Genomic DNA, 24,404 nt, shown 5'->3' with positions numbered 1-24,404 from the left:
TCACATCGCGAGAAAAAAAATTAAAAAGGGAAAAGAAAAAAAAAAAAAAAAAAAAACTCTTCTATTTTCCCCTGCCTTCTTGCTAGCGGGGATGTGGCCAGTGTTCTTGAAGAGATTAAAAAAAAAAAAAAAAAGTCCCTCCTACTTTTGCTTCCTCTACCTTCTCCCTCCTTTCCCCCTCCTCTCCCCAGGCACCCCCACCCTACTTCCTCTTCTCTCCCTCCCCCTGCTGGTTCACTGGTTACTTCCCTCCTCACTTCTCTGCTGGCTACTGCCAGGTCCGAGTGCCTACTAGGGCGAACTAGAGGGCAAAATTGGCAGCGAACTGTACAGATCAGCCAGAGGAAGAAGGAACGAAGTTAACGAGTCAGAGTCAGTCTCTCTCTCTCTCTCTCTCTCTCTCTCTCTCTCTCTCTCTCTCTCTCTCTCTCTCTCTCTCTCTCTCTCTCTCACACACACACACACACACACACACACACACACACACACACACACACACACACACAGCTCGCACGTACACTCGTACACTCAAAACTCGGACTGTCGACTCCGCGGCTCCTCCAGTCACTGGAAAAGGCGAGCTAGTGAGCACTCTCCGGACCACTGCGCCCACCCCGGCTCCGGCACGCGCCCAAGGCACCTCTAGTCCGTTTCCCCAGCGCAGCCGCTTCGACCGGGTGTTCCCGAAAATAAACTGGGGAGGGAGGGTAGAGACAGCTCCTGAAAACACTCGGGCCACACACGCAGCGACCTACAGCTCTTCCTCAACGTCGGAGTGGAGACAACGCCTGCAGCGCCTTGCGCCTGTGCTGCCCAAGAAGAGCCCACCTGCGGGTCCGCGCTTCATCGGCGCAGAAAGTGGGGCTTGTCGCTGTCCTCTTCCAGCTGTGCTCTGGGCTCTGAGCGCCCTTACCGCAGCTGCTTAGAAGTTCAACCCTCGGCTCGGTCGCCGACCCCTCACGCCTTGGGAGTGTTTCCCAGCGATGCAGAGAGCGGACGCGCGGCACCTGGACATAGCCATGTCTGGGATGCGCATCCTGCTCTACCTGTGGCTGGGCTGCTTCAGCGTGAGCCTGGTGCAGGGAGAGAGACAGAAGCACCATTTGCCCGAGCTCCACAAAGCTGTGCCAGGAGTCCTCTCGGCAGGTAGTGGCCCCGGCCCAGAGCTGCAGCCTCGTGACAAGGTGTCGGAGCATATGCTCCGGCTCTATGACAGGTACAGCGACAGTGGCAGAGTCCAGGCGGCACGGATGCCAGGCTCCCGAGAACGAGGCTCGCAGCCCCTGCGCCCTCAGCCCCTGCGCGAAGGCAACACAGTTCGCAGCTTTCGTGCGGGAGCAGCAGGTGAGTGCGCTCGGGGAGTCCCCTTCCTGCTGTGTGGCTCGGCGGCTTTCTCCCAGGACCCCCCACACATTCCTTGTCAGCCCTTGGCTTGGTGGTGCTACCAAGGGACCTTTCTCCGCCCTTCGCATTTGCCCTTTGGGTCCCTCAGTCCCGTCACACTCCTCATTTCTCCAGCTGCGGTCCAGATGAGCCCAGTTTCAGAGTCCCAAGTGAGCGGGAAAAGTAGAGAGAAGAGCTTAGAGCAATGCGGGTGGGGGTGGACTACACTTTATGCTCAGCGGAGCCCTCCTGCTCTAGGGTGCGTGGAGTACTTCTACCGGACCTTACCCCGCTGATTCCTAAATTGGTCAGCCATAATTCCCTGGGACTAGGCTCGACTCGTGTTTACCCAGAAGCAGATGCCATTTTATACCAGCCCAAGGGGTCCCAGGGAGAAAACACCCTTGAACTAGATGCCTTCTCCTCGCCTTTTAGGTAGTGGCTTCTCCAGGTCTTGCACCGGCTCTTAACTCACGCCCTCTGTGTTATTATATTTGCCACTTTCTACTTGATAGTCCCTTGGTAACAAACACCCAAACAAAACCAGGTGCTTGAGTGTTTAGATTATTTAAAACCCATCTGGGCAAATAGGGGTTGTACCATCCACCCTGGGAGGAGTTGGGGGTTGGGGAGTGGAGCAGCACTGGATCCTAAATACCTCTTTGAATCTGCCCACGAAAATCTGCTCATCCCATTTTTCAACACAGATCACTGCAGACTGAAATTCATGGCTTAACAAGGTTTCTTCGCTTAGCCCCTGCGGTGAAGCAAATAACTTACATGCTAACAGCCTCCCTCCCTGTGCTAATGGCTTGAAGGAAAGTTTCCAGACCCTGTTTATATGCTTTGAGAATGAACTAGGCTTTTTCCTTCACTACATTCATGGTAAAGAGAAACGGGATTGCAAAGCTGTTTTTAGTGAAACCATCAAAAAAAAAAAAAAAAAAAAAAAAAAAAAAAAAAAAACCAAGAATCTTCAAGAAAGGAGGTTATGCCTCACTGCTCAATCAATTCTGTCGGAGCCACTAGTGAAACATTTCCCCAAACTTTGATATGTAGGACTCCTGGAAAAGAGGAAAACTAACACATCCATCAAGGAAAGTCCTAGGTTGAAACTGTGAATAAACTCTAGGTCTTATAGGCATGATGACATTTACAATAAATGTGAATTGTGCTTTCTAATGCAGAAGTCTTTAGATACAGCTTGAGCTGAACCAGGTTTTACTTTCTTCTTAGAACCATAAGCATGACCTGTAAGGAGCTGACCACCACTAAGGAAACAGAAACCTGCCCTGCATTATCCACAGCATCCCCTCCGCTTGAGGAAGCTGTCCTGACAGCCAGCCATGCCAGTGAATGATGGGTTTACTTTAGTGTATGTCTGGGGGCAGAGCTCAATGAAGGAGCAGTGTGGAAGTAACAAGGATTAGAAGGAAGTTGGGTGGCCAAGGCAGGAGGCAATACAGAAGATACTCAAGTAACTTACCTTGATAATTGTTTCCTTGGTTATAACCCAGGGAAAAACTGAGACTAGAGAGACAATCAATATTTGTTTTTGTATTGACAAATTTCATTTTTAGTATGAATCTTAAAGTTTGGAGGTGAAATATGAGTTTGTTTCATTCACACGCTGTATAGTTTTTTGCTTTAGGCTGGGTGAACTATATATAAGAATTTGAATAGCTCAGGCGCCATATACTTTGTGGCTTCAAATCATTCTGTTCATTATAATTTCAGGGTCCCTTATCAGCTTCACTGTGGTCTTTCAGCATCAAATGATAAACTCTGATGCAGATGCCAGACATTCCCTTGAAATGATGAATTGCAGCTTGAAGCATATATACAAGGCTGTGTGCCCTGATAAGAAGGGTAATCCCTTTAGCATCCTAGAGACTTGTCTTAATGACTTATTCATCATAAGTAGACATTGGTTTTTGTGGAAGCTTAAGTGTCATGTTACCTGGTTGGAGACTCCTGGAGAGGTGGTGCATGTTGGACCCCTTCCAAGAGTGTTTAGTTACTAGCACACTGAAAAGACTTTATTATAAGGCAGTTCTGGCTGTAATGAGGCAGGACTCCAGGAAAGTGCTAAGGTTTTTGTGTGTGTCCCTCTCGCTTCATCCATATGAGCGTTTGCATGACACCCTTTACCCTGTGACCTGTGTTCTGTCTGATGTGGGTGAAAGATGCTGTCTGCATTAATAAATTAGATGTGTTTTCCAGTTCAAAGTGTTTCACAATATATGGGCTTCTCTGTACCCAAAGATGTTCCAGATTTTAATGGAAAGTCAGGTGGTGTGCTGTGTACACGGAGTGGCTGCTGATCCGGCAGACTTTCCAAGTGCTTATTCAGGCTGAGTTATAGCCTTAGAGACCTATTTGCTCTTTGGAACATACCTGATTAAAATTATTTATTGTTCTAAACCTAGAATATCTTTGGTTGAAATTTAGCTGCTGTGGTCTCCCTCTGATTACTTTCTACTTAAACCATTACTTGATGGTGGGTGGCATCCATCCTAAATACACTTTCTGCTAACCCCTGTTCTCCTCCCTCAACTCAAGGCAGCTTGTGTGCCAAAACCGTAAGTTTGGAGCTCTTATAAGCTTTTTTTGTGACGTGTAAGGGTTTACACAAAGAGAGGTTTTATCTTTCCCTTTGTAAAAGGTGATTTACAAAATTATTGATGACTGAGACATTTGGCCTGATAAAACACATCATCTTGAAAGAAGACAGAAGGATATTAAATTAACCTTTGTTTTAATCTTGACTTAAGTTTTTCCTTGGCTACCACAGGATAAAAGAATGATATTTTACATGAGGTTTTCTTCTATAGTGATCCTTCAAGATAATTTATGTCCCTCACTTTCTTATTATTCCCATAGTAACTTAATTTCATTTTTCTTAGTCATAAATGTAACCTCTTCAGGAAAACCAATTAAAGCACACATGTTCTTATTAGGATACTATCACTATCTGTGATATACAAGTACAAAAAGTCTACATTTCATTGGTTATGCATTATCTTTTTAAAAAACCTCACATATTTTATGAATAAAAGAGAACAATATTGAAGTAAACCAGATTCACAAATGAATAATCTCCTTCAATGAGGAAAGGAAGATGCTTTCCTATTAGGAACCAAAAACTTTAAAAATGAAAAATCATGATTTTGACATGTTTCTGAAGTGCAAGGTGAAAATATAAGACTTTGGAAAGATAGTATATGATAAAATGATCATCACTCCAATAGGAGCTGTTTCTGTAAAATACGTGGACCAGGGACAAAGCATCAAATTTTTAATGGTAAAGGACTATAATTACTTTATCAAAATATACTTACCTTGAAATGCCCAGCACTTAGAAACGAGACTTGAAACTAAAGAGTACTTTATCTGATGTTTTTATTTAAAAGACAATAGTACAAGTGGAGGAGTTGGATGTGCAGCTGCTTTGAATTACACACCACTTTGAATACATGATAGTCTTTAATGAAGATTTTACTGTAATAGGCAAGACAGCTTTATAATCTCTGACATTTAAAAATCCAAGTTAATTCAAATTTAACTTTGTAGTACTGTTAGACACACTTGGAGAAACCAAGAGACCATGAAGGTCAATGAAAAAAAAAAAAAAAAACCCCTAAGCAGATAATTCATGCAAGCAAATAATTTGCTCAAAATTTGTACGTTAAAATAAATGCAAAATTAAAAGTAATTAAGAAGTTTATATACATTTCACCTAAGCAATAGAAGTTCACAAGTAATTGAATGAGTTCAGATTTTGCAATAATCAAATAGGCACATAAATGTCAAGACTACTTGTAAGTATTTTCATTGTAGAATTTTGTGTTTGGAAGAGTCATTGAAGAAAGTAAGTCCATCCCCTTCAATGGAAGCACAAATGGACATCATGATATATTTGCTAGACAATTTCCAAACATACTAAGCTCATCTCAAAATCTATTATTTCTATTGGTCTGATCTAAATTTCTAAGAGAAAATTTCACAAAAGAGATCTCTAGAAGATCTCAATAGGTGCTACATAACTTTGAATTCCATGGTCAAGTTGGAAAAAGGGATGTTTTCTTTGCTGTGGGATCTTTAGATGCAAATAAGCCTCCTTAAGAGTGGCACACTTTCTTATTTCCCATTCAACACCTATCTCATGAGACTTATGTATATTGCTAGTTTTTGAACTTGGGTAAAATTGCCATTGTACCATCTTCCTGCTTTTATGTTGTAAATTTCTCTGCATGTCATTTTAGAGTCTCTCTGTCACCAAATTCTATTTTTCCTGTTTCTTTATGAATTTTCCTTTATTGTCTTCTTCTTCATGATTAGTACCTATTGTTTCACAGCAGGTATTATGCTTTAAAACAAAAGCTATTTTATATGCAGAAAAATACATTTGGAGATTATACATATTTTTTAATATTTTACCATCATTAATACCTTCATGAAAGACACATTTACTCAAGACATCTATCAAATCTATTATAAAATCCCCTGAATTAGCTGTATTTAATGATACAATAAAATCATACCTACCAAAATCCTCACAAAACTTGTTGAGCAACTTGGCATATACGTTCTATTAACTAGTCAGGATTTTTGTGCTGCAATATAAGAGAGAAATATTTAGCAACCAATAAAATTACTATTCACATGTTAGTAGTAGCTATGTCTTGGCATATGGCATATAAAGCCACAGATAAAGTGCCCTGGTAACACAAACTTTCAGTGGTGATATTTTTAAAGGCAAGGATTTCTCTTTATCTAAAACATCTGCATGTAGATCATAAAGTGAAATGACCATGGTGTGTTTACTGACTTCTTCAATGATCTTCCTTTAAGATTCATCTTCTTTTGTTAACAGAAGCACAGTAAATGCCTTGATTATATTTGGGAACACTATAAATGAAAGTGTTTGGGCAAAATTATCCCACTTTACTAAATAAGGTACTGTCAAATATACCTTCTATGTAATAATTATATCCAGTAACTTTAGAAATGCAAGGTTCTTTATCCAACACTTTCATTGTATAATTAAAAGCAGCTGAGGTCCAACACACTCTTATTTACTTTTCCTTTAATTTTTAAAAATTTAATTGCATGAAATTCATCCTAAAGACTGGATTGAGTGTGATTGTTACAGGTAGGTATAGGCTAAGACGAATAGTTTTCAAGTAGAAAAAAGATCATTAGAGGTTTTATTTTTCTGTTACCTAAGGCTAAGCATTGTGAGATTTAAATCCCAATCTTAGCTGAACTGCTGATTGATAAAGTCCTTGAATATTTGTATTATCAGCTTCTTCATCTATCAAGTGGGTTAAATCACACCTACTGTGTCTATTGCATAGAAAAATGGTGAAACCCATTTGAAAAAGTACATAGAAAGATACATTAAAAGTTTAGAAACCCTAAATAAGGCAGGTATTTTTCATATTCTTAATATTTTGAGAGACTAACTCCCTCTAGCTTCCCACAAAGTCTTAAACACATCTCTAATGTTGATTCTGTGTTTGTTTGCAGTGATAATGTAAACATGAAGAGGTGGTAGTCATTTTGTAAAACAATCTATGATTTTCCAAACCTACCTTCAACAAGTTACTATGTCTTTCCTGACCCCAGGGGCTGAGTGGGGTAGGGTTACACTGTTTTGTGGAGATTTCTTGAAATTAGTTAGTGTCATAGTATGATCCCTGGATCAGCAGCATAAAAATCACCTCGAATCTTGTTTGAAATTCTCCAACCCACACTACAATTCAGAGTCAACTCTGGAGTAGAGCTTAGAAATCTGTGTTTTAACATGCCAGCAGAGTGATTCTGATCCACATTTGAAAAACATTGCTCTAAGCTTCTGTCCCTAGAGTTTTGAGTACTTTGTATCATAACCAATACTTGAAATCTAGGATTGATTAGTGTGCTATTCCTGTTTTCATCTGGCCTTTAGTGGGCATCTCCATGGACAAATGGTTTGTTAACTTACATAATGGTAAGCTTCTTTTGCTTTGCAAGGTATATTGCTATCTTTATGACAGTTCTTGCCCTGGAGAAGGCTTCAAAGTATGTTAATCAAGACTGCTTGCCCTTTACTCACAGCTGCAGAGTCTGTGACCTAATAGATTTGCTAGAAGAGTGATGTGAGTTGGGGCCTCCAAAGAAAGTCCTTGGAGGCCAGGAAGTCTATCTCATTTCATGGTTGTATTCTGAGGACCTGGCACCTCTGACCTACAGTTTAAACTCAGTTGTGTTGAATTCAGTGTTCAAGAGATGAAATAAGAAGAGATAGTAGAGAGGCTGTCAGTCAGGCAAAATGTCCTTTAAAAACAAACTTGCCTTAAAAGAATTTCCCATGAGGCATATTATCATTTATATATTAAATGATGATGGTATTAAACTTCATATACAACTGTTCAAATAATGCTTCATCTCTAATGAACTGAAAGGAAACAACCCAAGAAAGGTTTTTGCCAACTTAGGGAACTTGAACCTATTTGAAAGTTTTTTCCACTCTGGTGTTAAGAAGGCAACACTTTTGAATCTGGTAAGTTTGCACAGTTGTTCATTCAACAAACAGACATACACACCTATTTCAGGATGTGCATGCTCCAGACTGTGTGAAGTACTAGGAGTTCAAAGATTTATAGGACTCCAGTCTGCCCTCCAAGAGCTCACAGTCTAGGAATGCCCCAGGCAGAGGCTAAGAGCAGATAAACTGATTAATGAGCATTTGACTATTCTAGAAAAACATACATTATATCATCTTTGGCCAGGTTTTTACTTTGGACATAGAAAGTGGTTGTTTTGAGTTCTCATAAAACTCAGACATTTTGATTCAGACTCTGCAAAAAAAAAAAAAAAAAAAAAAATTGTGACCTTTCCATCTTGTCTCCTCCTGAAAGTGGATGGTAGCAGAGAGAAACTGCAGTCTTGGCTAAGAAATCCAGAGCAAATATTCAGTCAGTGGCTGTGGGTATAGGGTATATGTAACCTCGTCCTAGGCATGCCTGGCAGTTCTAGCAGCTAAACTTTGGACAAAGGAGTTGGGGTGGGGGGTGGTAAGGAATTGTTCTTAGCTACATATTTTCTGTATGACTAAAATGTTTTCCCTGCTTCCTGGGGATTTAACTAATCATCAAGATTTCATTTAATCTATTTGCTTTAAAATCAGACTTTACATAGAAAGCTTTCCATTGTATGTTCTAATTCCCTTTGAATTCATTCTGTGTGGGCCAGCACGAAGGTGAACTTCCCCTCACCACTCCCTGGACACCGCCTTAGCTACTCTTGGAGAGAAGCTGAACTGTTGCATAGCATGGCCAGCCCTGAGTCCTCAGGACAAATCCCAGCTGCCCAAGCTGATCCTAACCCTCATCAGGTGCAGGTGCTCTGTTTTCAGATAAAAACAGAAATAAATCTTCTACCTTTATTTAACAAACTCCTTACATAAATCTACATAGGTAGAAGATGACCTGGGTTCCTCTCTGAAATCAGTGGTAACCAGCTGACTAACTTCTGTGGTTTTTCATTTTCACATTTCTGTAATGCGTAGTTTGAACTAAATCTGCTTATTCATAAAAGAAGCATTTACTGAATATTGTTCAAGGGTTAGGACCTATGCTAGGGACTGAAGTGCCGGGGACCAGCCCAAGCAGCAGAGTCCAGGGGTCCTCATCTTTGAACTGTTTTTATGGTTTTAGAAAGAAGCAACATGGTATTAAAATAATAGAGGCAGGGTCCTAATCAAGGGAGTAGATTGTCAAGACCACCCTGCCTCTGGAGGTGGTGCCTTTGGTTCACCTTAAAAAACAAATCCGGATTATCAAATTGGAAAGGGTTAGGAAAAGGCATTCCACAGAGAAGCAGCAGGTGCAGAGATCCAACAAGCAAGAGAGAATGTGGCTTGTTTAGAAACTCACCTGACTTTCAATTCTCAGGTATTATGACTCTGAAAATTCAGGACGTAAGATTATAATGACAGTGGCAAACCTTAACTAGATTGCAGTAGATATCCTCCCAGAAAGAAAATTGCCCTTGTTCTAGTGCCAACAAACAGTAAGAAAATAGCACCACCTATTGGTAGCTATATTTTGGCATCACAAATATTTCTTGGGGAAGATCTGCGAACACCCCCTTGTTAATGCAAGGAAGCTGAGGGGTTCTGAATCTCACCTTCCACACCGCATTCTACCATAGGGGATTCCTCCTGTAATAGTCTGGACTTTTTCCCAGTCTCACCAAGTTGAGTCAAACAATCAAAACTCATGACTTACATTGGCCTGGATGTGGCCTCCTTTCAACTGTAACTTTTGGTTTATTCTCCTCTTTGACACTAGAGAGATCACTGAAAACCCTGATCCCTCTGCAGCCCCTCCAATAATTGGCAATAATTCTTACGTTTTTGCTAAACCATTCTCCTCCTCCTGGTCACTTATTCTTGTTTATTCAACTCAAACTTAGGGGTTTCTAGACCCTTAAACATCGTGGTTACTTCCCTAGTTGTTTTTGACGTATGTAAACTAGTTAAGATGAGAACACCCAGAACTGGGCACGCTGCTCTAGATATATTTAGATTGGTATAGCATATAATTAGTATTTCTTGTATTCAAATACTATCCACAGCCTAAAAGTAATACATAAACTACTTGTGTTTATATCATCTTTTTAAATATTATTATTATCCATTTTTTATTAATCAGAAAATGTACCTGATTTTTCATTCAGTCATTCCAAATAAATATCTGAATACTTCAAATGAATAGAAAAAGATGAACATTAAGGCATTTTCCTTCTCTGTTCTTTAAACTTAGTTATTGGTGTGCATAGATAAATCTGGGCAGTAATTGATGGGAGAAGAGAGAGAACTCTAATGCAAAATTACCATTATTAAGTACAGGAAGATGCTTGTTTGAAAAGCTAGATTAATATAAAAATCTAAAAAATGTAAAATGCATGAATGTTATTACCATGTGTCTCTATAGCAGGGAGGCATTTACCCCATTCTTAATTATTTCTGGTACCCAGCTTACTGAATTCCATGCACCTGTCTTAGTGCCATATTTGTCCATTGTAAATGCACACTAAATGGTTGCTTTGAGGGAAGAGCATTGACTTCTACAGAAATTAAATAACCTCAGATCAGAGAAGACAAAAAGTAAGTACGGATCAGAGAAGGAATGATTTATAGAAGAGTGGCTACTTCAAGTTTATTTTTAAAAGAAGAGAGAGGAGAGCAGGAATTTAGAACAGGCAGAGAGAGAACTTTCCTCTGGCTGGGTAGAAATAAGTGCAAAGACATCAAGTGCTGGGCGTAACTTAACATCTTTGGTTAGAAGCTAGATGTGAATTGGCCATTTCTTGTCTGAACTTGGCAGGTTTAGATGTTTGCTAGGATTTCAATAACTAGGTTAATTTGAAGTATTCTTATAATTTCTATTTAAAACATGCCAATAGTCCTCATGGAAAAGCTTCCAGATCCTGAGCTGCTGTAACAACAGCTGTAACACTGCTGTAACGTGTTCCTTCCTTCCTTCCCCTCCCCAATATTCCCTTCTGCCTTCATCTTTAAAGTCTGGTTCAAAGGTCACCTTTTCCCCATGTGTCCCTCTGTCCCCTATCTGGACAAAGTTAATTGCTTCCTTTTCTGTTCCAAGATCATTAACACCTTGGACAGCTAGTGTTAAAGTGGTAGAACTACCTATACATTGCTCACGTATCCTCTCCCCGACCACGGTGTGTGAATAGAAGCATCTGTTTGTGCAGCCCTATGACCTAGTCGGAGCTCTAGCACCTGATGGGTGTTCAATTCATGTTGGTTAAAGTAAACCATTTATTTTGCTTTGGTCTCTCATTCATTGCTGGTTGTATTATGTTTATGTGTGTAATACACAAATAATACAGTGGAAACTATGTACATAATCTCTGTGATATAAGGCCCATTTAGCTCTAGAAAAGAGTAGTTTGTTGGTCTTAGACTTTCGATTGCAGATTGAAATGATTAACTGCAGCTGGAGGGAAAATTTTAAAGTAATCACCAAGATTATCTTTATCTAATATGTCCTTCATAAAAAAAGAATGTTGCATTTCAAGAAAGGAAGCTTTTGCCCAATTTACTTTTTTATTTGCTTATTTATGTTGAGCAAAATCCTCATTCTTTACTGCATTTGGAAATAAAACCTTTTCAAAATTTCCTTTTGGGCCATATGACTGTAAAACCAGTGGTTATTCTAGACCACCACCATCCAGTAGAGATTTAATATGAGCCACAAATGTGAACCACATATATAATTTAAAAATTTTAGTAGCTACATTTGAAAATGCAAAACGTAACTAAAGCAATTAATTTTAATAATGTATTACATTTAACCCCAAATTCTCAAATATTATCATTTCAATACATACTCAATATAAAATATATTTCTGTAATGTCCATTTATTTTTGGAGCAAGTCTTTGAAATTCAGTGTGTATTTTATATGTGTACAGCATGTTTCACTTTGAACTGATGTGGCCTGTCACTATCATACTGGACAGTGCAGTTCTAGTTAGCTAGCATTTAGGGAGTCTTTCCCAGGTGCATTTTACCTACATTCATTCAATTAACCCTCATGACAACTCTGCAGTTGATACTACTGGTCTCATTTTACAGAGGAACAATCGGGGATTTTGTTTAGGTAATTTGTCTAATAATCCCTATTGGGTGTAGTGGACCTGGGACTGGGTCACAGGCCTTAAACTTCAAAATCATACCCTGAATTAGAATGAGAGTGGTGGCACCAGGTGGTGTGACAGATTCTGAGACTTTTTATGAGAAGATGTTAAAGATTAGACCCAGTGGTGGAGGCTTACCAGCAGCAGGTCACAAGGTGATGGGAAACTTGTTTGAAAGAAGGAAATATTTTGAAGTAAAATGTGGGGGAAAGGAGCAGGATTAATTTACCCAGTGACACCCTGCCACCCCTGTCCCTCAGAGTTCATTCACTGCCAGTCTGTTTGGCAGTCATTCTATTGCCACATACTTAGAACAGAGTGACTCCTCTTCCTCCATTTTAAACTTCCATCTGCTACACAAAGTATGAGTAAAAGTATATATTATGGTAACTGGGATGAATTAAGGTCAGAGTCTCTGAACAACCCTGATGCCATGGCTTTGTTATAAAGGTCTGCAAAATATTATCCTGGTGTCATGGATTATACAAATGTGCACAAATGGCAGTTTCCCTCCTTTTGCTTCACACAATGTTAAAAATGAATAAAATGTGTTTCCCATTGCACTTCCCCTGTGCTTGGGGACTCAGTGAACTCATTTTAAGTTTCCACTCTTTATAAAAATGTTTTGTTTTTACAGAAACATGTTTTTGATCAAGAACATAATTTCATGATTGCGTGTGTTTCTGAAACAAGTATGTATATGGAACAAGTGCATGAAGGAAAGCCTGGACTTTGGTGACCAATCCCAGGACTGGACATTCTTTAACCTCAGCCTTACCAGTAACTTGTTAGAAGGAGCCATGTTCTGCCCTTGAAAATCATTCTCCTTCCTCTCACTGTCTTTTGTTTCTGGATTTGAAGAACTAGAAGTACAATCAAACAATTTCAATCTTTTTTGTTAAGCTATCTAGCAATATAACTTTTAAATTTAAGGACTGTTCAAGTTCAGACAAAGTGTACCAGAAAATTTTTAAAAAGCACTTTGAATGGTTTCTCATTTTTGGATATATTTTCTGAATATTGAGATATTTCACCCTGCATATTCAACCCATATCCTGCACCCTATAATTTGTGAGGCAGGTAGGAGATAAAGTGCCCATAATACTGTGAATCCTGGCATTAATTACACTGACAATTTATATTTAAGAAACACTTAACTAGAGCCTTTATGAAATGCTTTACAGTTATTTAATTCTGATGACATGGAAGTAGAAATTATCTCCATTTAATGAATGAGAACATTAGCTCCCCCTGTTAATTAAGTGACTGAACCAGTACTTAAGTCAAGGTGAGTCTAATTCTAAACCCTGTGCTTATCACCATTAGGCCATGTGTGCCTCATATAGGAGGCTGTTAGAATATTTTGCCAAATTTATAAGTTCAGATCTTGGTCATCTCTAGAATGCTCTGCCCCACCCCATCCCCCACACTAAGTTTACTGCTGTTATAATTTTCACACATTTATGATGCTTCAGTAAAGGAAAGAGCAAGTCATAAAACTGGCTAATCTTTACTTTAAACTTTTTTCTGGCTTTTAAAATTACTCCTGTTTACTCCCACTCCCACCAGAATCCTCAAAAGGAAAGGGGTTGCATAATTTTTTTGGTTTATATTTTCTTTTTTAAAAACAAATTGAGGTAAAATTCACAAAGAGGAAATTAACTATTTAAGAAATCAATAAAGTGGCAATTGATACCTTCAAAATGTTGTGCAAACACTAACTCCATCTAGTTCCAAAATATCTCTATGATTTCAAACTTCTTAAGGAGTTTCTCCTTAGTCAGCCCTTGCTCCAGCCCCTGGCAAACACCTACCACTTTAGTCTCTATGGACTTAACTATTCTGGATATATCATGAAAATGAAATGAAACAACTTGTGACCTTTAGCATGTGGTTTCTTTCATTTAGCATTATATGTTTCAAGGTCCATTTACATTGACATGTATTGGTATTTGTTCTCTTTCATGACAGTAATATTGTATCTTTTATATATGCCACACTTTGTTTATCCATTCATCCACTGATGATCTCTTGAGCAGTACCCACCTTTTAGCTATTGTGAATAGTGCTGCTATAATCAGATACTCATTTGAGTGCCTATCTTCAATTTTGGGGGCATATGTCTAGGAGTAATTGCTGGAGCATATGGAAATTCTATGTTAAATTTTGGGAAAACTATCAAATTGTGTTCCATAGCGACTAAAACCATTTTGCCTCCCTACTGACAAGGTGAAAGAGTTGCAATTTCTCCACATCCTCACTAACTTTCTGGTGTTTGGGGTTGATTTGTTGTAGTCATACTAGTATGTGTCAACCAGTACATCATTGTGCTTTTGATTTCTATTTCCTTAATGACTAATGTTTTTGAGTATCCTTTTATCTGCCTGTTGGCCATTAGTGTATCTTCTTTGGAGATGTGTCTATTCAAGTCCTTTGCTCATGTTTTGTGGGTTTATTATGGCATTATAAGGCATTATAACCGTTGTTGAGTTATAGCTGTCATTTATGTACTGTGTTCTGGATACTAGATTTATCAGATATACGGTTAACATTCTGAAGATTGTCTTCTCACTTGCTTATGTCACTTGATGCACAGGTTATTAATTTTGATGAATTTCCATTTATCTGATTTATAAATATATTTTATTGATATGTCTATTTTTTCTTTTGTTGTTTGCACTTTGAGTGTCATATCTAATAATTCAATGTCAAATCCAAGATCAGGAAGAATTAGTCCTGTGTTTTCTTTGAAGAATTTTATGGCTTTTAGCTCATATATTTAGGGCTCTGATTTATTTTGAATTAATTTTTTCACATGATTGAGGTCTTATTATGTTTACTCTCTCTCTCTCTCTCTCTCTCTTTTTTTTTTTTTTTTATTCCTAGGAGACCTTAAAAGCAAGGGACTACATATTTTAATCTGACTTCTCTAACCAAATCTGAAAACATTTTGTTTGCCACACTGTATTTCTATATTGGAGAGCTAGTAAACATCAGCTGGAATTGTCCAGTGCCCCAGGGCTGCTCACATCATGCTCAGAGGAAACACATACAGATAGAACTCTATGCATGGAGCCTCAAAGCTAACCTAAACCAAAGCCAACTCCTGGGTCATCTGTCAGTAGATATAGCCAAACCTCATCGAGACATCATGTCCTGGCTATCTAAAGATATCACTCAGCTCTTGAAGAAGGCCAAGGAAAATGAGGACTTCCTATAGGATTTAACATGACCTCCAAAGCACAACTACTGCCAAAAAGGATGGTACCTTTTCTGGAGCCTTATATCTTGGTGTATGCCAATGATGTTGCCATTTCAGAACCAGAAAGTGTGGTATCAGCTTACAGGGACATTGGAATTTTCCCCACTGGAGCTGTCCCCAACTGGATAGTCACATCAGAGCTGCCCTTTCTATGGAACGAAGGAAGAAGCGCTCTACAGGTATCTTGTTGCCTCTGCAGAACAATGAGCTTCCTGGGGCAGAGTATCAGTACCAGGAGGAGGGAGTATGGGAAGAGAGGAAGCCCTACAAAACCCTCAGACTCAGCCTCCTGAGAAGAGTAAGAACAAAAGAAACAGAGAAAAGGACCTCACCAAAAGAGCCAGACACTTCAGTTTGATGAACAGACCTTGAAGAAGGCAAGAAGAAAGCAATGGGTTGAACCTCGAAATTGTGCCAAGAGATACCTTAAAGTGGACTTTGCTGATATTGGCTGGAGTGAATGGATTATCTCCCCCAAGTCTTTTGATGCTTATTATTGCTCTGGAGCTGCCAGTTCCCCATGCCAAAGGTAGCCATTGTTTTAGCCCTGTTCTTTCTTCTTTTTTTTCCACAGAGTAGAAAGGCACACTAAGTTGAATGTGCATGAGCGTTAGTGTGTGTTTTCATTTACTGAACCATCTGGACCTTTAGGTAATAGGTACCTATGTAACAGGTAATATGGTTTATGCATGGTTTTTCTTAATGGTGTTAAAGTAATATGAGGTCAACAGTGGTATGAAGAAATATGAAAAAATGTACCCGTAAAAATGTCTTTTGTGTTGGTTCCAAACATGGTGCATAGTCAACTAGTTATGCATCTATACCTATTATGATAAGCAAACCCCAGGTGGTAGAAGCTGATTTTTGAGGAATATCAGGGAATGCATGGAGACCATGGAAGCAAAAGGACAGGCTAATGGGATTGAGCCCTGATGCAGAACAATTTTTTTGATAAGTAATGACTCATGAAAAGAGTTGTCCCCATAGAGGTTAGGATCAGGGTTTGGCTAGGTAAACGGCCTCATTAAATCTTCCAGATGTTTATTTCATTTGCTTCTCTGCTAAATGTCAAAAAGGGAAGGCAAAATAGAATATGATGACTTCGTAAACTTCTTCCAAGACCTATTTTAACCTCTCAGAAATTACCTGACTCTTCCAAACTCAATCAGGGCTGTGTTTTATCATATCACTACTCAGTATCATGGCAAATATATTTTCAGAAGTCTCTCCAACGCCCACCTCTTTTTGCACAGCAAGTCTGAGTGAAAGTTCTCTTTTAACGTAGAGTATAAATATTGAACTACGAGTGGTGCCCTCCAAGCTCAGTTAAGTTGTTGCCATGCTTTCATTCTTGTCTTGAAACAGTTTGATTCTCTCTTAAACGATGAGAAGTGACTCAAGGAATAGAATTCAGAGGAAGAAGTATGTTCATTTTTTTTCAAAGCTTGAAATCAATTATCAATTTTTGTTATAGTTTAATAATGAGGGCAGAAGCCCCTTTACCTCAAAGAGTGACTTATTTTTGCATGTAAGTCTTTATGGTAGCATTTTTACGTTTCTAGTCCTGTGATCGTTGGGTACCACACACATAAAAACAAAAGGGCTGACTGACATTCTGTTTTTCATGTTACGATGTCTCAGCTTTTCACATTTTCCAAGACCTAATCTTTCCCAAGGATATTGAATGATACTGAGTTTTGTAAACCCAACACAAAGTAAATATTATCTATACTTACAGTGATAAAAAGAGCCTTATATTCTCTAAAGATTCATAAAGTACATTTCACTGATCAGACAGAACTCATTCACCAGGGATGACATTCGGAAACACAGCAAAGATGATACAAGGCCACAGCAGGGAAGACTCTATCATACACTGTGGCTTGTGGCTTGTGACTTGTCTCCAGAGATGAGAATGGATTCCTCTATTGATAAATTCAGGATGACTGATTTTAGGTGGGCTGGGGGTTTTCTAAATAATCTTTCTCATTCTCATAAGCTGTAATTTCATTTGGGTGACCCAGAAAAGAAGCTTCCCTCTTCCCTCCTGACAGGTTCTAGAAAGCCATACTAATGTGGAGATGTTCTGTTAGTTTGCTTTCATCCCCTAACTGGATAAGTGGTTTAGTCTCCAGGCTTCCACCATGGTTCCTCACTGACTGTCTCTCCTGTTGGTGCCACCTGCTTTGACTCTTCATAAAACTGCTATTGCTCTGGAAGAACTTCACCATGTTCCTCAGTGATCTAAAGAATTATAATTTAAAAGCTAATAAGGGATAAGTTAAGAAAAGAAACAAATTTAAGGAGAGAAGTATGGCAATATAGCAGAATAATTAAATACACATGCTTGATCATCCAGGCCTTCTTAAACCTTAATGTGCCTACAAACTGCCTGGTATTTGTTAATATGTGTGCCCTGGTCCAGTTTGGGGATAGAGCCCATGACTCTGCACATCTAACACGCTTCAAGGTGATACTAATACTGCTGATTCCCCCAAATTGTACTTGGAGGAGTGACATTGATTATCAAATGCTTTTGGTTTGAATCTTGATTCTACCATTTACCAACTATGGTTCTTTGGATAAGTTACTCAAACTCTCTCCTTGTTAGTTTATCATCTTTGAAATGGGTAAAAATAGTTATAAGAACCAGTTGCAGTGGCACACGCCTATAATCCCAGCAGCTTGGGAGACTGAGGCAGGAGGATTGCAGGTTAAAAGTCAGCCTCAGCAAAAGGGAGGTGCTAAGCAACTCAGTGAGACTCTGTCTCTAAATAAAATACAAAGTAGAGCTGGGGATGTGGCCCAGTGGTCTAGTGCCCCTGAGTTCAATCCACAGTAACCCCTCCAATAGAATAATAACACTTCATAACAAAACAAGGGGAAAATGAAATAGTAGAGCAACTTGCATGCAGTAGGTGCTCAATAAATATTTGTTATTGACGTTATTATTAATGGCCCTTGCAGAGTCTGAGGAGAATAGGAAATTAAGTGTGAGCAGCTGGAAAAAGACTAGATAGGGAAAGGGAGCAAGAAAATAAAAGTTGTAAAGCAAGAAAAAGTTTTGTGTTTCTAGTTCATTTTCAAATATCACAAGGTTGAAAATAGGATTCTCCCTGCGGGTTTAACAGCCTGTGAGCTCTTCCAGTGAGGTTCCTTTGGAGAGTAGTAGAATGAGGAGAGCATCCATTGCAGCAATTGGACTCATCAAAATATTTGTCCAAACTTGGCGTGGCATCAGAGCTCTAGGGAGACATAACAGGGATAAGTGTGGAGCTTTCCTTCTGAGCTTGAGATTTCCTCCTGCCAAGTGGAGAGTGGAAGTTTGGCTGTTACAAAGAGTCCTCAATCTCTCGTCACCTTGTATGGATCTGCTTAACTTTTAAAGCTTTCCAGTGGTTCCCTTTAAGTCTTCCAGGGGTACAGTAACCAAGGGATGGGAAACATGAAGCTGAAAGAGGAGGCAAGGGGTGAGCATGCCCTTGTCAGCACAGTGTCTAATATGGCAACCAGAGTGAACTACTTAAATAGCAAAGCTTCCTGACCAGCAGAACAAAATGAGGAGCTGTAACTAGGTCAGCATGACACGTGCAGTAATCGAGGCACCAGAGAATCTTTAGACATTAGATATTCATTTTGACCCAAAGAAAAGTTCTCCCAGGCCAGACTGCTCAGCTGCCCTTCTTTTCAGGCCTCCTGAGCAAAAACCGTCTCTATATGGCGGGTCTCTTCATCTGCTAAAGTCGACAACCTGCTCTATAATTCAGAACAGCTGTGCTCTGCCTTTCCCAAATTCCAGGCTTTGCCCTTTCACTGATTCCAATTAGATAGTTTCTGGGCCCTCACACCCATGTGGGCTGGTCTGGAAGAGTATAGCAAAACCTCATGGCCCAGGTCAGGAATGAAGGCTCGTAGCCGATACATACTCTCCCCTGCTAATGTATTTGTAATCATATTCAACTTGAGGACATCACACACAGCTGGGCAGGTGCAGCCCTGACCACTGTAGATTTCATTCGCAGACAGGGCAATTTGGATTTTTCAGATTTCTAGCCCTTACAGTCAATCTGTTCTCCCAGGGAGAGATTCTTGGAATTCTGCCATGAGATGAAAAATACCCACATAGCCAAGGCTGAGTTCTTTGCCTCCCTCACCACCTTAGCCGAGATGGAAAACAGAAATTTCAAATGAAAATGATTGAGCCATTGTTGTTGACAGAGAGCCAAGAAACCAACAAGGATTAAAGGAATGAAGTTACTTTTGCAAGGAATTATGCCAAACAACTAGGAATAGCAAAGAGAGAATTAGGCAGCAAATAATCCAAATACTTTGCACCAAATATCCTATATAAAGAAATTCACATTAATTAGTTCAAAACCATACATCCTCAGTGAATTTCCTGAATTTTCCAATTCTAATCTCTGGTCATGAAGATGAGCACTATAAACATTGAATTATGATGTACTGAGTTTCCTTAGCAAAAAGTTATCTGAACTGATGTTGAAGACATGCTTCACCCTCATTTAAAAGAGAGACTGGTGAGGGAAAGAGCACAGGTTTGCATTTATGACTGAAATATTTCTTAAGCTCAGTAAAGAGAGTCATGAGAAACACAGTTTGAACTAAGAAACAAAAACTGTGCACTGGAAACATGCTTCACACCAGAAAATTGCAACATGGATCATTTGTGCATGACATAATTATTCCTGGTAAGGGCAGCTTGATCAGAAGATTCCATAGTGAGAAAAAAGGGGAAACTCCCTAGTAATCTGAGAGGTTCCTGATAAGAAAACACTAACCCACCATCAATGGCTTGTGCTGAATTCCAGTGAGCTCACTAGAGACTACTCATATACTCACAGTTTCTGACTCCATCATTTCTGAGTTGGAGTTTAAGGGGGGAAATAGGATAGGAATTTTCCTGGGAAACACCCATGAATATTTTCTGTGTCTCTGGTAGGTCATTTGCACAGAACCTTTCATTTAAAAAATATATATATATTTTTAGTTGTAGGTGGACATAATACCTTTATTTTATTTATTTTTTATGTGGTGCTGAGGATCAAACCCAGTGCCTCCCATGTGCTAGGCAAGCGCTCTACCACTGAGCCATGACCCCAGCCCAGAACCTTTCATTTTTGTGTGGGATTCCCCACCCCCACAAAAATAGGTAAAGTGGAGGGTATGCTGTTCCCTCTAAGTATTTCATCTATTTACCAAATATTTCTTCAGCGTCCAGAGTATACAGTGTTGTAGGCACTGAGGACAGCAATGTGCAGCAGTATTTATTGCCCAAAGGCTAATTAATTAGATCAACTTTGTATGAAATGTAAATATTGTGAGTGGTTAGACATTAACAATAATAGAATTATGTTAGAAAATCTGGTTTTAAAAGTCTTATGGGGGTTCATGGATGATTGAGTCTTCAGAATAACTTTAAATCAATAGAGAAAATTGTATGGCTGTAAAAGTTCTTTTTAGAAATTACTGATACTGCTAAGATAACAAGTAAAGCCTCTTGACATCTCGGGTTCAATGCTGGTTACAATTTGGGTGAGGCTCATATTTTATTGATGATGCAGGGCACCCACACAGAGTAGAACAGCTTGGACTTTTTTTTTTTTTTTTTTCCCCACTTAAGGGGTGAAACTAGGCTTTGCAATCAGTCAAAGCTCATTAATTGAAACTTGACTACTCTTTTAAACTTATAGTTGGAGTCTCTAGGAAGAAAGAGTAAAAGCAGTTGCCTGTCATTAAGACCAATATTTTAATTATTTGTATTTATTCCAAATAAGTTGAAGTCAAATGTATGGATTTTTTTTTTTTTACATTGAAATTGAAAGGTGCGATGACACAAAGCAAATTTTCCCTGTTTCTGCCACAAGGAATTATTTTTATTTCCCCACAATATGCCAATTTTCAGTATTATTTTCTTCACCTTTGACTTTTATGTAGCCTTAAATTTTTAACTTGTCTGAGTTTCCCATGTTAGAGTTAGGAGTTTGAATTTAAAATCCCAATTCACTGGGGCAGAGGTTCCTCTGAGCGTAGAAATATGGCTCAAAATCTTGAAATTATACAGTGAGAATTTTGGTTTAAATCCTATTCCTGCCTTGATGGTTAGCAAATTACCAGAAGTCTCTCTGCTCCTTCCTCCCCCGTGTGTGTGTGTGTGTGTGTGTGTGTGTGTGTGTGTGTGTGTGTGTTGCTGGGAATCAAACCCAGGGCCTCACACATGCTAGGCAAGCATGCTACCACTGAGCTACATTCCTAGTGCCCAAATTTCTGTTTTTAAATATGATTGAAACAAAACTAGTTTCACCAACCCAAAGGAGACCATGAGGAGAAGTGCTGTTGAAAAGTGTGGCATCACTTATGGAGGTGTGCTAGCCATCCTGGCAGGACCTAACAGTCTGGGTTTGCAAAACTGACTCCTCCCTTTAATGCTTTTAGATAGAGCAGAGCTGTATGGGGCTTTCTAAATAAAACCACTGTTTCACATGGATGTTAATGGTCTCATTTGGCGTTTTCCAGGGGAAGAGATTTAACCCAGGCTTCATTGGTCAAATGTCTAACATCCATGGGATAACCTTAGACCTTCTAGTTTATTCCCACAGGACATGGTCCGTTCCTAAGAACACAACTCTACCAAGTCTAAAACTGTGGAGCAACAGTGACCCCCAGTGGCCAATGGTGTGTTCTTTTTTTAACCTCAATTTGCACTTGAATAATTACACTAATGAAATAGTCACCATCCAAATAATCCTCCTGGTAACTATTAAAGAAATCAATGCTCCTCTGTTTTATTTTGACAACAATGCATAAATATCACCATAGCAGTGGCAATAAGGTATCTCTGTTAAATAGAGTTATTTTTTAGGGTTCTTTATGATTAATGCAGGGTCAAGAACAACAACCTCCCCAAATTTTTTTGGTTGCAATCCTGTTGTTGAAAATATCAATGATATATTGATTTTATGGTTGTGGATTAAGTTCTTTGAAGTTAAATAATTCCTGCTGAAAGAACTGGGTTCAAATTCTTACCACTTACAAGCTATTTGACTTTATACAGGTCATTTAAGCTTTTTGAGTCTGCAAAATGTAAGAAATGGGGCTTTTGTTAAAGATTGGAGGTGGTATTTACAAAATGTACATAGCAGGTTCTTAGAAAATGACTATTACTTTGGGATGGTGGGAAACAGAGGTTGGGCTGGTATACAATGATGTCAGGGTTTTACTAAATCATTGAAACAAATTTATTATATAGGGCATTTTGTGTGATGAGGAGCGGAAAAGCCATTCCACCTAACATGTTCTCTCATTTCTTTTTCTAGTCTTTGAAACCATCAAATCATGCTACCATCCAGAGCATAGTGAGAGCTGTAGGGGTTGTTCCTGGGATTCCTGAGCCTTGCTGTGTGCCAGAAAAGATGTCCTCACTCAGCATCTTATTCTTTGATGAAAATAAGAATGTAGTGCTTAAGGTTTATCCTAACATGACAGTAGAGTCTTGTGCTTGCAGATAACCTGGCAAAGAACTCATTTGAATGCTTCATTCAATTATTAGTTTATTTTTATGGACTTTTTTTTTTTTTTTTTTTTTTTGCACTGCCAATGCATTTTGTTCCAAAAGATTGTTTTATAGTCAAAAGAGAATAAGCAAATAGACCGAAGATTTCCACCATGCAGAACTGGACTGTATTTGTTTCTGAATGTAACTAAAAGCAAAATTTTAGTAAATGTGGACACCTATTTCTTTCTTTTAAAAAATCACATGAGAAAAATTATCGAACTGTTTTTAGAACTGTTGAAGAACATACTGATTTATTTTTGTAAGGGGCTTAAAAAATAGAATGGAGAAACAACAATAGCTTATCATTTATCTCTACTCATTCTAACAACTTAGGGGAAACAGAGTAATTTCGTATTTTTAAGTAGGCTTGTTGCCTTAGATTTCTGAGAAACCCCACATGTGCTAAGTATCCCATCAATGTTAATGTTTATGGTAGAAGTTCTTGGCTTATTTACCCCTATTTTTGATATAAGTCATTGTGTGAGTTGAAGTAAGCCTATGCTGAGTGTGTGTGTGTGTGTGTGTGTGTGTATACATATGCCTGGTGCCCGTGTCCTCTACAGGAAGTGTACTTAATATGACTCTGTAACTCAGTCTACACAGTATTCCTTGTTTTTCAGTTTCATTTCTGGCAAGCACCATTTAGTATGAGAACTTTACCAAAATAATAGAACCATTCAAGAGCATATATAGAGTTGCCACTGGACCCTCCATTATATTGGAAATACCACCGTTTTCAGTTCACTGCCTGAAAACGAAAGGGGAGTCAGCAGTCCAGTTTTTAAAAATCCCAGAGGTAATTCCTCTTCACTTCTTTCTTACAAGTATTTTTTTAAATGAATTTAAAAGTCCTTACTGCTAGATGCTGTGGCATGCACTGAGAATCCCAGACACTCAAGAGTGTGGCTAAGGCAGGAAAATGGCAGGCTTGAGGCCAGTCTGGGCAATTTAGTGAGACCTTGTCTCAAAAAAGAAAAAGAATCCCCCCTGCAAAACACAACAACAACAATTCTTCCTGAGGCCATTTAAATTTTAGTTCGCTTGATAATGCCTTTATTTTCTGTGGAATTGCCCATAGACATTGAAGCTCAAAACTCATGAACAGTGGAACTCTCTTTAAGTGGCCAGTTTGATCACAATCACTGATTGAATATCATTCATTAACCACATCTAGAGCAAGGGCACTTTTTCACATATATTAGGGCCTTTGCCTCAGTCATGGAATCTACACTTTAGCAAAGCTCACCAAGTTTATCCACCAGGAAAGGGACTCAAAGGTAGACACTATTTCACTTTTGTTTCATTTTCATTTATCATATAACCTGGTCTTACTTTTTGACCTTGAAAATTGTTTCAAAAATCTTTCACTCACTATTTTGTGCTTGAGAGACAAGAAGCCATTTCAGGCCACAGGTGGTTGTTAGTGTTTTATCCGTGGTTTGTCCTTGTCTTAGTTGAGTCTTACCTGTTGATT

The 24,404-nt window shown here is 39.0% G+C and overlaps 1 pseudogene across 1 annotated transcript; it reads left to right on the top strand.

The window, feature by feature from the left end:
• Nucleotides 1–944: 944 nt before the first annotated feature.
• On the top strand, nt 945–24,084 carry LOC306669561 (bone morphogenetic protein 3-like; annotated as a pseudogene). Its single transcript, XR_013766752.1, has 3 exons — nt 945–1,344; nt 14,982–15,886; nt 22,692–24,084. The product of XR_013766752.1 is annotated as a bone morphogenetic protein 3-like (transcript).
• The last annotated feature ends 320 nt before the right edge of the window (nt 24,085–24,404 follow it).

The sequence above is a fragment of the Sciurus vulgaris genome, assembly GCF_902686455.1.
Source record: "Sciurus vulgaris genome assembly, chromosome: 9".
NCBI lineage: Eukaryota > Metazoa > Chordata > Mammalia > Rodentia > Sciuridae > Sciurus > Sciurus vulgaris.
This window is presented reverse-complemented; position numbering and strand designations above follow the sequence as displayed.